Here is an 11008-nt window from a genome sequence, read left to right on the forward strand (position 1 = left end):
AACGTAGCATAAGATCTCGTCATTAAGTTATTTGCTATAAGCTTTCGATACATAGTTACCTAGTCCTCATGACCATGAGATCATGTAAATCACTTATACCGGAAAGGTACTTTGATTACATCAAACGCCACTGCGTAAATGGGTGGTTATAAAGGTGGGATTAAGTATCCGGAAAGTATGAGTTGAGGCATATGGATCAACGAGTGGGATTTGTCCATCCCGATGACGGATAGATATACTCTGGGCCCTCTCGGTGGAATGTCGTCTAATGTCTTGCAAGCATATGAATAAGTTCATAAGAGACCACATACCACGGTACTGAGTAAAGAGTACTTGTCAAGAGACGAGGTTGAACAAGGTATAGAGTGATACCGATGATCAAACCTCGGACAAGTAAAATATCGCGTGACAAAGGGAATTGGTATCGTATGTGAATGGTTCATTCGATCACCGAAGTCATCGTTGAATATGTGGGAGCCATTATGGATCTCCGGATCCCGCTATTGGTTATTGGTCGGAGTGAGTACTCAACCATGTCCGCATAGTTCACGAACCGTAGGGTGACACACTTAAAGTTGGATGTTGAAATGGTAGAACTTGAATATGGAATGGAGTTCGAATATTTGTTCGGAGTCCCGGATGAGATCCCGGACATCACGAGGAGTTCCGGAATAGTCCGGAGAATAAGATTCATATATAGGAAGTCATATTCCAAGTTTGGAAATGATCCGGTGCATTTATGGCAGGTTCTAGAAGGTTCTAGAAAAGTCCGGAAGAAATCACCATGGAAAGTAGAGTCCCGGAGGGACTCCACCTTGCATGGCTAGCCAACCGGGGAGGAGTCCAAGGTGGACTCCCCTAGGGTGGCCGGCCAACCCCCCTCATGGAAGGGGGGAATCCCACCCCAAGTGGGATTCCCACCTTGGGTAGGTTTCCCTACATATGGGAGGTTTTATTGTTGGGGTCTTATTCGAAGACTTGGATACCAACACTTGGGGATTTCCACCTATATAATGAGGAGGAGAGGGAGGGGGCTGACCACTCTTTTGGCTCAGCCTTGGCCGCACCCCTTAGAGGGCCGGCGCCCAACCCCCTCTCTCCCCAAACCCTAGCGGTCTCTCTCCTCCACCACATCCCGCACGCTTAAGCGAAGCTCCGCCGGATTTCTCCACCACCACCGACACCACGCCGTCGTGCTGTCGGATTCAAGAGGAGCTACTACTTCCGCTGCCCGCTGGAACGGGGAGGTGGACGTCGTCTTCATCAACAACCGAACGTGTGACCGAGTACGGAGGTGCTGCCCGTTCGTGGCGCCGGAAGCGATCGTGATCAAGATCTTCTACGCGCTTTTGCAAGCGGCAAGTGATCGTCTACCGCAGCAATAAGAGCCTACTCTTATAGGCTTTGGAATCTCTTCAAGGGTTAGTCTTGATCATCCCCTCGTTGCTACCGTCTTCTAGATTGCATCTTGGCTTGGATTGCGTGTTCGCGATAGGAAATTTTTTTTGTTTTCTATGCAACGTTATCCTACAACAACCACAACATACTACACCGTTCTTTAGCCTAGACAGCTATGTAGATTTGAGTGACCAGTTGCCCAAGAAAGATCCACTTACACCCAACTTTGTCCCGCACTATCCACACGTGGCAGCATCGTATGATACTGGATATGGGGAGACCACTCATGGAACATAAATTGCTCGGAGTCGCCGATCGAAAACTCGACGGGTTGGCGTTTCGGGGAACCTTTCGGTGATGAGGAGGAGCCAATTCCATGTGATACAGGAGATGAGAGTGGTGGGGTTAACCAACACTACGGGCAGGAAGAGAAAGGTACTGATTCCATTTCTTTAGATTTGGAGATGGGATTATCTAAACCATCACGAGATACGAAGTAGGTGAGAGTTCTGGAACCAAGAAAAAGAAGAAGAAGAAGATGAGGGGTCAGGTGAATAGAAATCCTTCATGGATGACTGAAGAAGGATGTATGTGTCCTACTGGGGATATGTACGAGTCATTGTCTAGCTACTTAGGCATGACTGATCTCTGTCTCGGCACTTCGTCCGATTCGGATTACATACCTACTGGAAGGACCTTTGTTCCGGATGGTGTCCGAAAGACAAGTCGCTGTACCGGATGGACCCCAGGAATGTATGCGGAGGCGAATGAAGACGATGAGGAGTAGAGCTCCAAGGAAGAATAAAGTAATCTAGGTGGTATTGTAATAGAATGTATTTTAAATTCCCGTTGGCTTGGGCTTTGAGCCAAATAAGTGGTTTATATATACCACATGTAATATAAGTTTGTGAGTGTGTTATGTATTATACGGTGTATATACATAATAAATGTTTGTTTTGGATTTGCTTCTTGATTTTATTGTGTGACTAGTTCTGGGCAATGAGTTGAGCTCAGAAAACATTCGCATGGTGTAATTATGAGTAATCGCTCTTTGTTACAGGACTAGGGGAAATGGCGTTAGTAGAAACCGAAGAGGCTCGCAGAGAGCGTGAAGAAAGAGAGAAAGAGGAGGCAGATGCAGCAGCTAGAGCAGAGAACGCACCACCACCACCACACCCAATGATGCACCCAGATTTCCAACAGTATATGAGGTCAATGGAGGAAGATAGGAGGCGTTACCAGGAAAGCCAGAGCAAGAACATGCAAGATTTCTTTACTCATGTCATCAATGATAGGGGTAATGAAGGCAAGGGAGTAACACTATCAGACTTCCAAAATGCAAGACCACTACCATTTACATCAGCTCCAGAACCAATGGACGCTGAAGATTGGCTTATGGATACGGAAAGGAAGCTGAAGACCGTTGGTTGCAACGATGAGGAGAAGATTCGATATACTACTTATCTGTTGTCAGGACCAGCAGCGTCATGGTGGGAAAATCTTGTAGCAGTACACCCTCCTGATAAGGTGTTCACATGGGAGGAGTTCAAGAAGAAGTTTCGGGACGCTCATGTTCCGGACAGCGTGGTGGAGTTGAAGAAGAGGGAGTTTGAAGAACTAAGACAGAATACTGCACCCATCATGCAGTATGTTCGGGATTTCAATAGGTTATCCAGGTATGCACCTGAGGATGTAGATACAGAGGAGAAGCGGAAGAAGCGGTTCATGAAAGGCATGAATCCATACATGAAGATGCAACTGAGGTTGGCACGGACTGCCGAATTCCAGGAACTGATTGACTCGGCAATCACTTTCGAGGATGATTACCGGCAAGTCCAAGAGGATAGAAGGAAGAGGGCTCGTATAGAGCCAAGGAAGTACCCAATCAGTAAACCAACACCTGATCGAAGTTTCAAACCCCGATACAGACCTACTACTGGTAATCAATACAACCGAGGAGGTCAGAGTCAGAATCCAATCAGCCAAATCATCTGCAACAATTGTGGCCTAAAGGGTCATTTGCAGAAGGATTGTCAGAAACCCAGAATCATCTGCTATGGTTGTGGGAAGGAAGGACACATCAAGCCGGAGTGTCCAAACAAGTCGTCGTGGAGCGGACAGAGCTCTGGAGGACGAGGTGGAAACAACAACAACAACAACAACCGCAACAACAACAACAACAACCGCAACTACAACTACAACAACAAGAAGGGAAAGCCTTATGGAAAGCTGAATTGCACATCCTTGGAACAAGCGGAAGAATCGGATCAAACAGTCTTAGGTACGCTAAGCATTCTTACTCATCCTGGCAAAGTATTATTTGATACGGGAGCAACCACATCATTTCTTGCATTGGAGTTTGTGGAAAAATTCGGGCTTAGATGTTCTAAGTTAGAAACTCCTATAACTGTTCTATCCGCGGGGGGAACGATCTTAGTAACCCACGTGAAAGAAGCACAAGTCCTAACCATATGTGACTGTGTGTATTTCGCGGACCTATTCATCATACCCATGAAGGACATATCAGTCATCCTAGGGATGGATTGGTTGACAGAAAATGGAGCGGTGATTAACTCGTGGAGACAAAACAGTATCACTTCGCAACTCCATCGGAGGTCGAATAGTGTTCCAAGGAGATAAGTACAGTGAGTTAGAGATTGGATTGGAACTCAATAGTCTGAAGGAGATGAGAATTGAAGATATTCCTGTAGTGAATGAGTTTAAGGATGTATTTCCTAAGGAACTACCGGGAATGCCACCCGATAGAGAGATAGAATTCACAATCGACCTGATTCCAGGCACAGCACCAATAGCACAACCACCATATAAGATGGGGCCAAAGGAGTTAGTGGAACTGAAAGCTCAGATAGATGAGCTGGAACAGAAGGGATTTATTCAAGAAAGTGTGTCACCATGGGGTACACCAGTTATTTTTGTGGATAAAAGAGATGGAGGAAAGAGAATGTGTGGAGATTACAGAAATTTGAACAATGTAACTATCAAGAACAAGTATCCTTTACCTAGAATTCAAGACCTTTTTGATCAAGTTCAAGGAGCAGGAGTCTTCTCGAAGATAGATTTAAGGTCGGGATACCATCAAATCAAGATCAAGAAGGAGGATGTACCTAAAACAGCGTTCGTATCAAGGTATGGACACCATGAATACTTGGTTGTACCATTTGGACTAACAAATGCACCAGCAATTTTCATGAATTTGATGAACAAGATATTCATGAAGTACTTGGACAAGTTTGTGATAGTGTTCATAGATGATATTTTAATCTATTCCAAAGATAAAGAAGAACTCAGGAAGTCTTACCCCGAGATGTTCAGGTACCAATCTTAACTTCGGGACGAAGTTTCTGTTAAGGGGGAGAGGTTGTAATAACCCAGAACATAGGAACAACGAAGGGTAGATTTAGAAATGGGATGTGCATTTCATTGCAAAACGGGGGAAATTTTCGCGCCTTATTGCAACTAAACCTAAGAGGGATCGAGGTTCTCTCTCATTTTGCACTTAGGGTTAGGCAATGTGAGTTAGGGAAATTTCGACACGATCTCTTTTGTATCTTGTTGATTTGGGGAATTGATTTCATTTGACAAGTGTTAATACATTTAACAATAAGCATTGAACAATATATAAAAGTAGAATTCATAATTTAAAACACAACTTATGAATTCAAACAACTTTGAATTTCAAAGTGAATAATAAATACAATATTTATTCCAGAATATAAATATTACATAAAGAAAAGTTCATAAACAAAAACTTGGGCTTTATTGATATCACAACACAGATTACAAAGTCTTTACAATATTCTTGATACAAGAATGGATGAATAATAAACATAAATGAAAATAAAGATTACAATTTTGCTCCTAAACTAAAACCTAGACTAAATGACTTGGAGAATATCTTCTGGTCATGTCCATCTTCAAAACCTGCAAAACAAAGAATCAACACTAGCCAGAATGTTAGTGTTAGCCACAGGTTCAGTTTGGACAGTTAGCAAATAACACAAGATTCAGTTGGACAAGTGCAAACTGTCACAAGACACCCGTGCTTGTCCAAAACCAAGGACAGCACAAGATAAGGGCAACGAGCAGACCAAACCCGAGCACACACCAGGGCTCAAGTTTCAGCATATGAGAGCACACAGCTCAAGTGTGCTGGGCAGCAACAGCAAGGCCATGCATCAGCTTAGTCACCAAGCAAGCCAGACTTGTGTGTCAATGCAAGGATAGAAGCAGGGTTCATATAAAAGGGACACAAACCCTAGAAATCATAACCAGTCGACCAGATAAGATTCACCAGGTAAGGGTGAAGCAAGAACAAGCTCAGTTCATCCAGTTCTTGAGCAAGAACAGAACCAACACACACAACCACTCAAACCACCAGAGATCATGGTGACTCGAGAAGATCATCCAAGATCCGGAGGTGAAGGGCCGTGACACAAACCCAAGTCCGCATCAACAAAGCATTTCTTTCTAGGAGCTGGAACAAGGTATACCTAGTTCCTCGGAAGAGATCCAATGGATCTAATCCATCATATGCATGAACTAAACATGGGTTGAGCGAGATGCTCATAGGGGTAGATCATCACTTGGTTTTCACCAAGGATTACCGCTGACCAAAAGCTACTAAGATAGAAACCATCCAGATACGGATCATATGCACGAAGCTAGAAATCATGCACAGATGCACACACTAGCAAGATCACATGCACAGATAGCACCAGTAGATAGCAAAGATTAGCAGCCAAGACTACACAGAAAAATCCTAAGCATGCAACCATCAGAAACCCTAGATTTCTTCACAGGCAAGCATATTGGCATTCATACTTAATATGATTCCCAAATATGCAAGCAAAGATGAGTAGCCAACAAGATCCAACCAACCATGTGAGCAACCAGTCAGTAGCAAGGCTACTGAGGTCACAGCACACTTAGAACCATCCCAAGGCCAAGCCAAATACAAAGCATCACTATCCAGAAATGGATTCAGACTTTAATTGCTTGTAAAAGAATCATGAACAGCAAATTCATATACAAGCAAGTCATTTAAATCATCACTGCATAAGCAGTTCATCATAATCTAAGTAATCCAAGCATGAATTTATCACAGATCCATGCTAAGCATTGACAGCAGCATACTGTTAAGCAACACAGTTTAATCCATAACCACTAGAACAAGTCTAGATAGCTAAGATGAGCAACAGCACAAGTAGGCATCAGCATCACAAGAAAAATTGAATCATTTAGCCACAGTATTAACCAGTAAGCTATCACTGATAATTGGATTGATCAAATGGATCAATCATAGCAAGCCAAGTTACACAGGGAAGTATACCAACAAGCAAGAAATGATCCAATGGATCATTGGCTTGCATAGGTAGTACTGAAGCATATCACAGACACCACTGGCACACACACAAGTGTCACAGATGCAACACAAGTACACCTAGACAAGCAAGCATGATTTACCAGTAAGCATAAGCAAGTCATAACTAAGCATAGCATAGCATAGTTAGCTCTTGAGCAAGTACAACAGGGCATGGCAAATGTAGAGCATGCTAGGAGCAGCAGAGAAGCAAGCACAGCATGAACAGCAAGCAAAGCAGCATGTGCCAGTACCAGTAAATGGTAATTGGGCCATGAACTTGCAATTAACCGAAAAACAAGCAAGTTGCATAGGAATAGCATGGCTCTAGATGATCACAAGACCACCAGAGAGCAACATAGCATGAGGAGGAAGAGGCACAGTAACAAGGGGAGGCGCACAGAGGAGAAGGTGGAGATGTAACACTTACTTGCGCCTGGAAGCAGAGGCTAGGGCATGGCGAGGCAGTGCTCGCGCGGCCCTAACAGCTGCAAGTCCAGGGTAGGCGCCGACGTTACGCCGGCGAGCCCAGACACGAAACCGCACCACCATAGCAACCACCTAAGGCGACGGCACGAGTACTGCAAGCAGCACCCGCACCAGGTCAACCCCAGGCACGTACCATCGTCGGCGAGGACGAGATCTCGCCGGAGTTCGTCGAGGCGATTCTCCACGAGATCCAGATCGGAGGTGATTCGCCGAGAGAGGACGAGAAGGGAAAACTGCGCGGACAGATCGATAGATCTGCACGCGGCGGTTCAGGATCGGTAGGTGGCTACGGCGGAGGAGCACGGCGATGGCCGGAGCAAGGCGGCGGCCATGGCGGCGACGCCATCGCCACGGGAGTCGCCAGAGATTAGGGTTAGGTCGAGTGAGTGAGAGGGCCGAGTGAGAGTGAGTGAGGTGGGCCGCTTCGGCGCCACCGAACCCAAAAGGGGACCAGCCTTATTGGGCCGTCCCTGGGTTTAGGTTATTGGGCTGGGCCCAATATGGGTCCAGGGGGGTATTTTGGTCTTTTTACATTTAATAAAAGACCAAAACTTTACCAAATTTTAATAAATCATAAACAACTCTAAAAATCCAATAAAAATTGGATTTGTGAATGAAAAATAAATCTTAACAAGAATAAAATATGAAATGGAATTTATGAAACAAATTCAAAATTATGAATTTTAAGAATTTAAATAATAACTTGGAATTTAAATTTATTATTTCCTTGTATTTAAAATTCAAGGAAAAATCTCAAATAAGTTCAAATACTTATTTTCAAACATTTCAAAATGAGATTCTATTATTCCAAGTCATTTCTTTTGTAAAAGGGTATTTTCCCGTAAAAATACTATATTCCTTTTATTCCAAAAACTATAGAGGTAACTCTATAATTTTCAACTATTTTTGGAATGATTAAAGGAATCACCAAGTAAATAGTTTTACTTTGAATTGTTGTACTTTATGTGAATTAAAATGGTTTATACTTTTAAATCAATTGTAAATTACCATCAAAGACATAAATCTTAGTACAATCCTAAATTGTAATAACTCCACGGGAAAAAGGGATTCAACATAAAATAATACATCCATGATTGCATTATTTGGATTTTATAACATTGTCCTTACCGGACAATGATGCTTCTTACAGAACCCGAGGTCCGGGTTCCATCAATCGCATTGAACCGCACTATCTCGCAGTCCACGTGCAAGTTCATCCTTGCTCATGTCAATTTGATTATTTTCTACTACTTTAATGCAAAGCTATATACTTATCATTCCTGCATCGCAAATGAAATGTTATTTTCCAACTATGAATATGACTATGTGGCTGGCAATGGAACCATGGTAAGTGTTGATGTGGTGGAGGTTCCATTGCAATGGGTTATATCACCCTAGGATTAAATTACCAATGCCGTCCAGGTGATTCTAGCGCCGTACAAACCGCGTTGACCATGAGATCTATAATGGCTCGGGGAAGCCGGTCGTATCTTTTCCCTTCGCACGCCAACGGATTGGTAGAGCCGGCGGGGTGTTGGAGGCACTCGCCGTAGGTTGGGATAGCCTTTTAAATCCTCATCCATTAGTGATGATGGCTCTACGATCTATGAAGGATTGTCCAAAGTACACCATGAGTAAAGCCGTATTATCGGGGGAAGTCTACTGGAGGTGTGCGGGTGGACAAAAGGGTGGGTTTGCAGTCACGGAGAAGGCGGTGTGGGCTTGGATCTTTATACCTGGCCTCACACCAAAGGAAGTGTGAACGGGGGCAAGTCCCGCGGATGGCGTAAAGGGTGAGATCTCTTGTGGGAAAAGTAACGCACCTCTGCAGAGTGTATCAAATTGTGGTCTGTCACTCCTTGTTCCGGGAAGGGAACTGCGAACGCGGCAGAAAGGAACTCCGTGAAGTTCTAGTCAACTCCGTGAAGACTGACGGGCATAGTTTTCATAATAAAAGCAACCTTTTGAAGAAATGATTTCAAAAACATGCATTGACCTGCGATTTCCTGATCAATGGTCATAGCTAGTGCATCAAACACCTTTTTATTCTTTTAGAACTTGCTGAGTACCCCTGTACTCACTTTCTTTCGACACCCTTGCTAGACTGTGATCCGGAAGTGGAGGCCATCAACGATGGAGCACCAGAAGGAAGTTACGAGCTGGTTTACGAAGAACCTAATCTTACCGGTGGAGCGGAAGGCGTAGACTATGGGATAGTCTACGGACCAGATGACACGGAGGTGGAGGAGTAGTGACATACCCTAGCATCATAGAGCCGAACAGCGCAGAACTTACCTAAATAAGTTGTTGAGCTCTCTTTTATATTTGTTATGAGTTGTAATCGTACTTAAGTAGTATCTTAGGGTGTTCTCATAGGACCTGTGAGAATACCAACTTGTTAAGACAATGTTTGTAATAAAGTATGGAGTGTTAAGACCTGCAATGTTTCTGTTGTACCACTCTGAGGGATATGGCAAATTGTGAAGAAGTCCCTTCGCAAAGATCATATCAACGACTTGTATACTACAACATGCAGTGGTATGCTGGGTCACCGCAAGGATGCAGTCGTTGATGCATGCATGTATCTTCAGAACCTCTAAACCTAGAGGGCAGACAACCTTCTTTGCTTCGTACGTACTGGCGGGCAACTCGTTATTCTTTGGAAACATATTCTTCAACATTTTCAAGCAAGTTTTCAAATGCCGAGTCGCCTACACCTGCCTCGTGCCTTCCATTTCAGCAAATCCAAGTGTGCAGCCCAGCTTTTTCGGACCATCATCGCATCCGGGTACAGCGCCTTTTCGTGATCCTCTAACATGCGATCCAAATTCTCCCTCTCCTTTTCGGTTTCGCGACGTCTCCGTGCATCAGCAATGGTCCGACCAAGATCATCAATGGGCTCATCACGTGCCTCTTCTTCACCTTCCCCTTCACCTTCCCCTTCACCTTCAAGCATCCTCCATGAAAGTATCACCGAAATGAGCAAGATAGCTTTCATCGATGAAATCATCCCCTTCTTCATCTTCTTCCATTATAACCCCTCTTTCTCCATGCTTGATCCAACAATTATAGCTTGGCATGAAACCGTGCCGAAGCAGGTGCATGTGAACATCTCTTGAGGAAGAGTAACCCTTCTGATTCTTACGGTTAACACATGGACAGATAACAAAACCCCCTGCTTGTTCGCATTAGCCACTACGAGGAAATCTTTCAAACCCGTAGTGAACTCGCCCGTGAGTCGGTTACCGTACATCCATTGCCGATTCATCTGCATTATTATAATATAAAATATATAATTAACCATCATGCATTTGTTAAACTAACTAGCTACAAACAATATAAATTAAACAATGAACTACACACATGCGCATATTTTATCAATGACACATGAAAAGGTTCAAGTTGCTAACCGCGATCGAGGAGGAAAAAATAAATAAGGAAGCTCAAGTGTGGCTCCAACACTTCATATCATGTTTGTTTCATGCTCTTGGGGCATTTTTATCAAACACATTGTATGCATAAGAGGAACCAAAAGCAAACCTACACCCCCTTGTGAAGCTTGTGAAGAGAAGTGGCACCAGATGGCTAAGTGCTTCGTGAGTCGAGGCCCTTTTATAGGGATGGGCCTTTAGTCCCGGTTGGTCCGGCCAGCCGCGACTAAAGGCCTTCGAGACTTTAGTCGCGGTTGGTCCGGCCAACCGCGACTAAAGCCCTCCCGTCCACCAGCTGGCCGCTGAGCGC

Source organism: Lolium rigidum, chromosome 1 (genome assembly GCF_022539505.1).
Source record: "Lolium rigidum isolate FL_2022 chromosome 1, APGP_CSIRO_Lrig_0.1, whole genome shotgun sequence".
NCBI lineage: Eukaryota > Viridiplantae > Streptophyta > Magnoliopsida > Poales > Poaceae > Lolium > Lolium rigidum.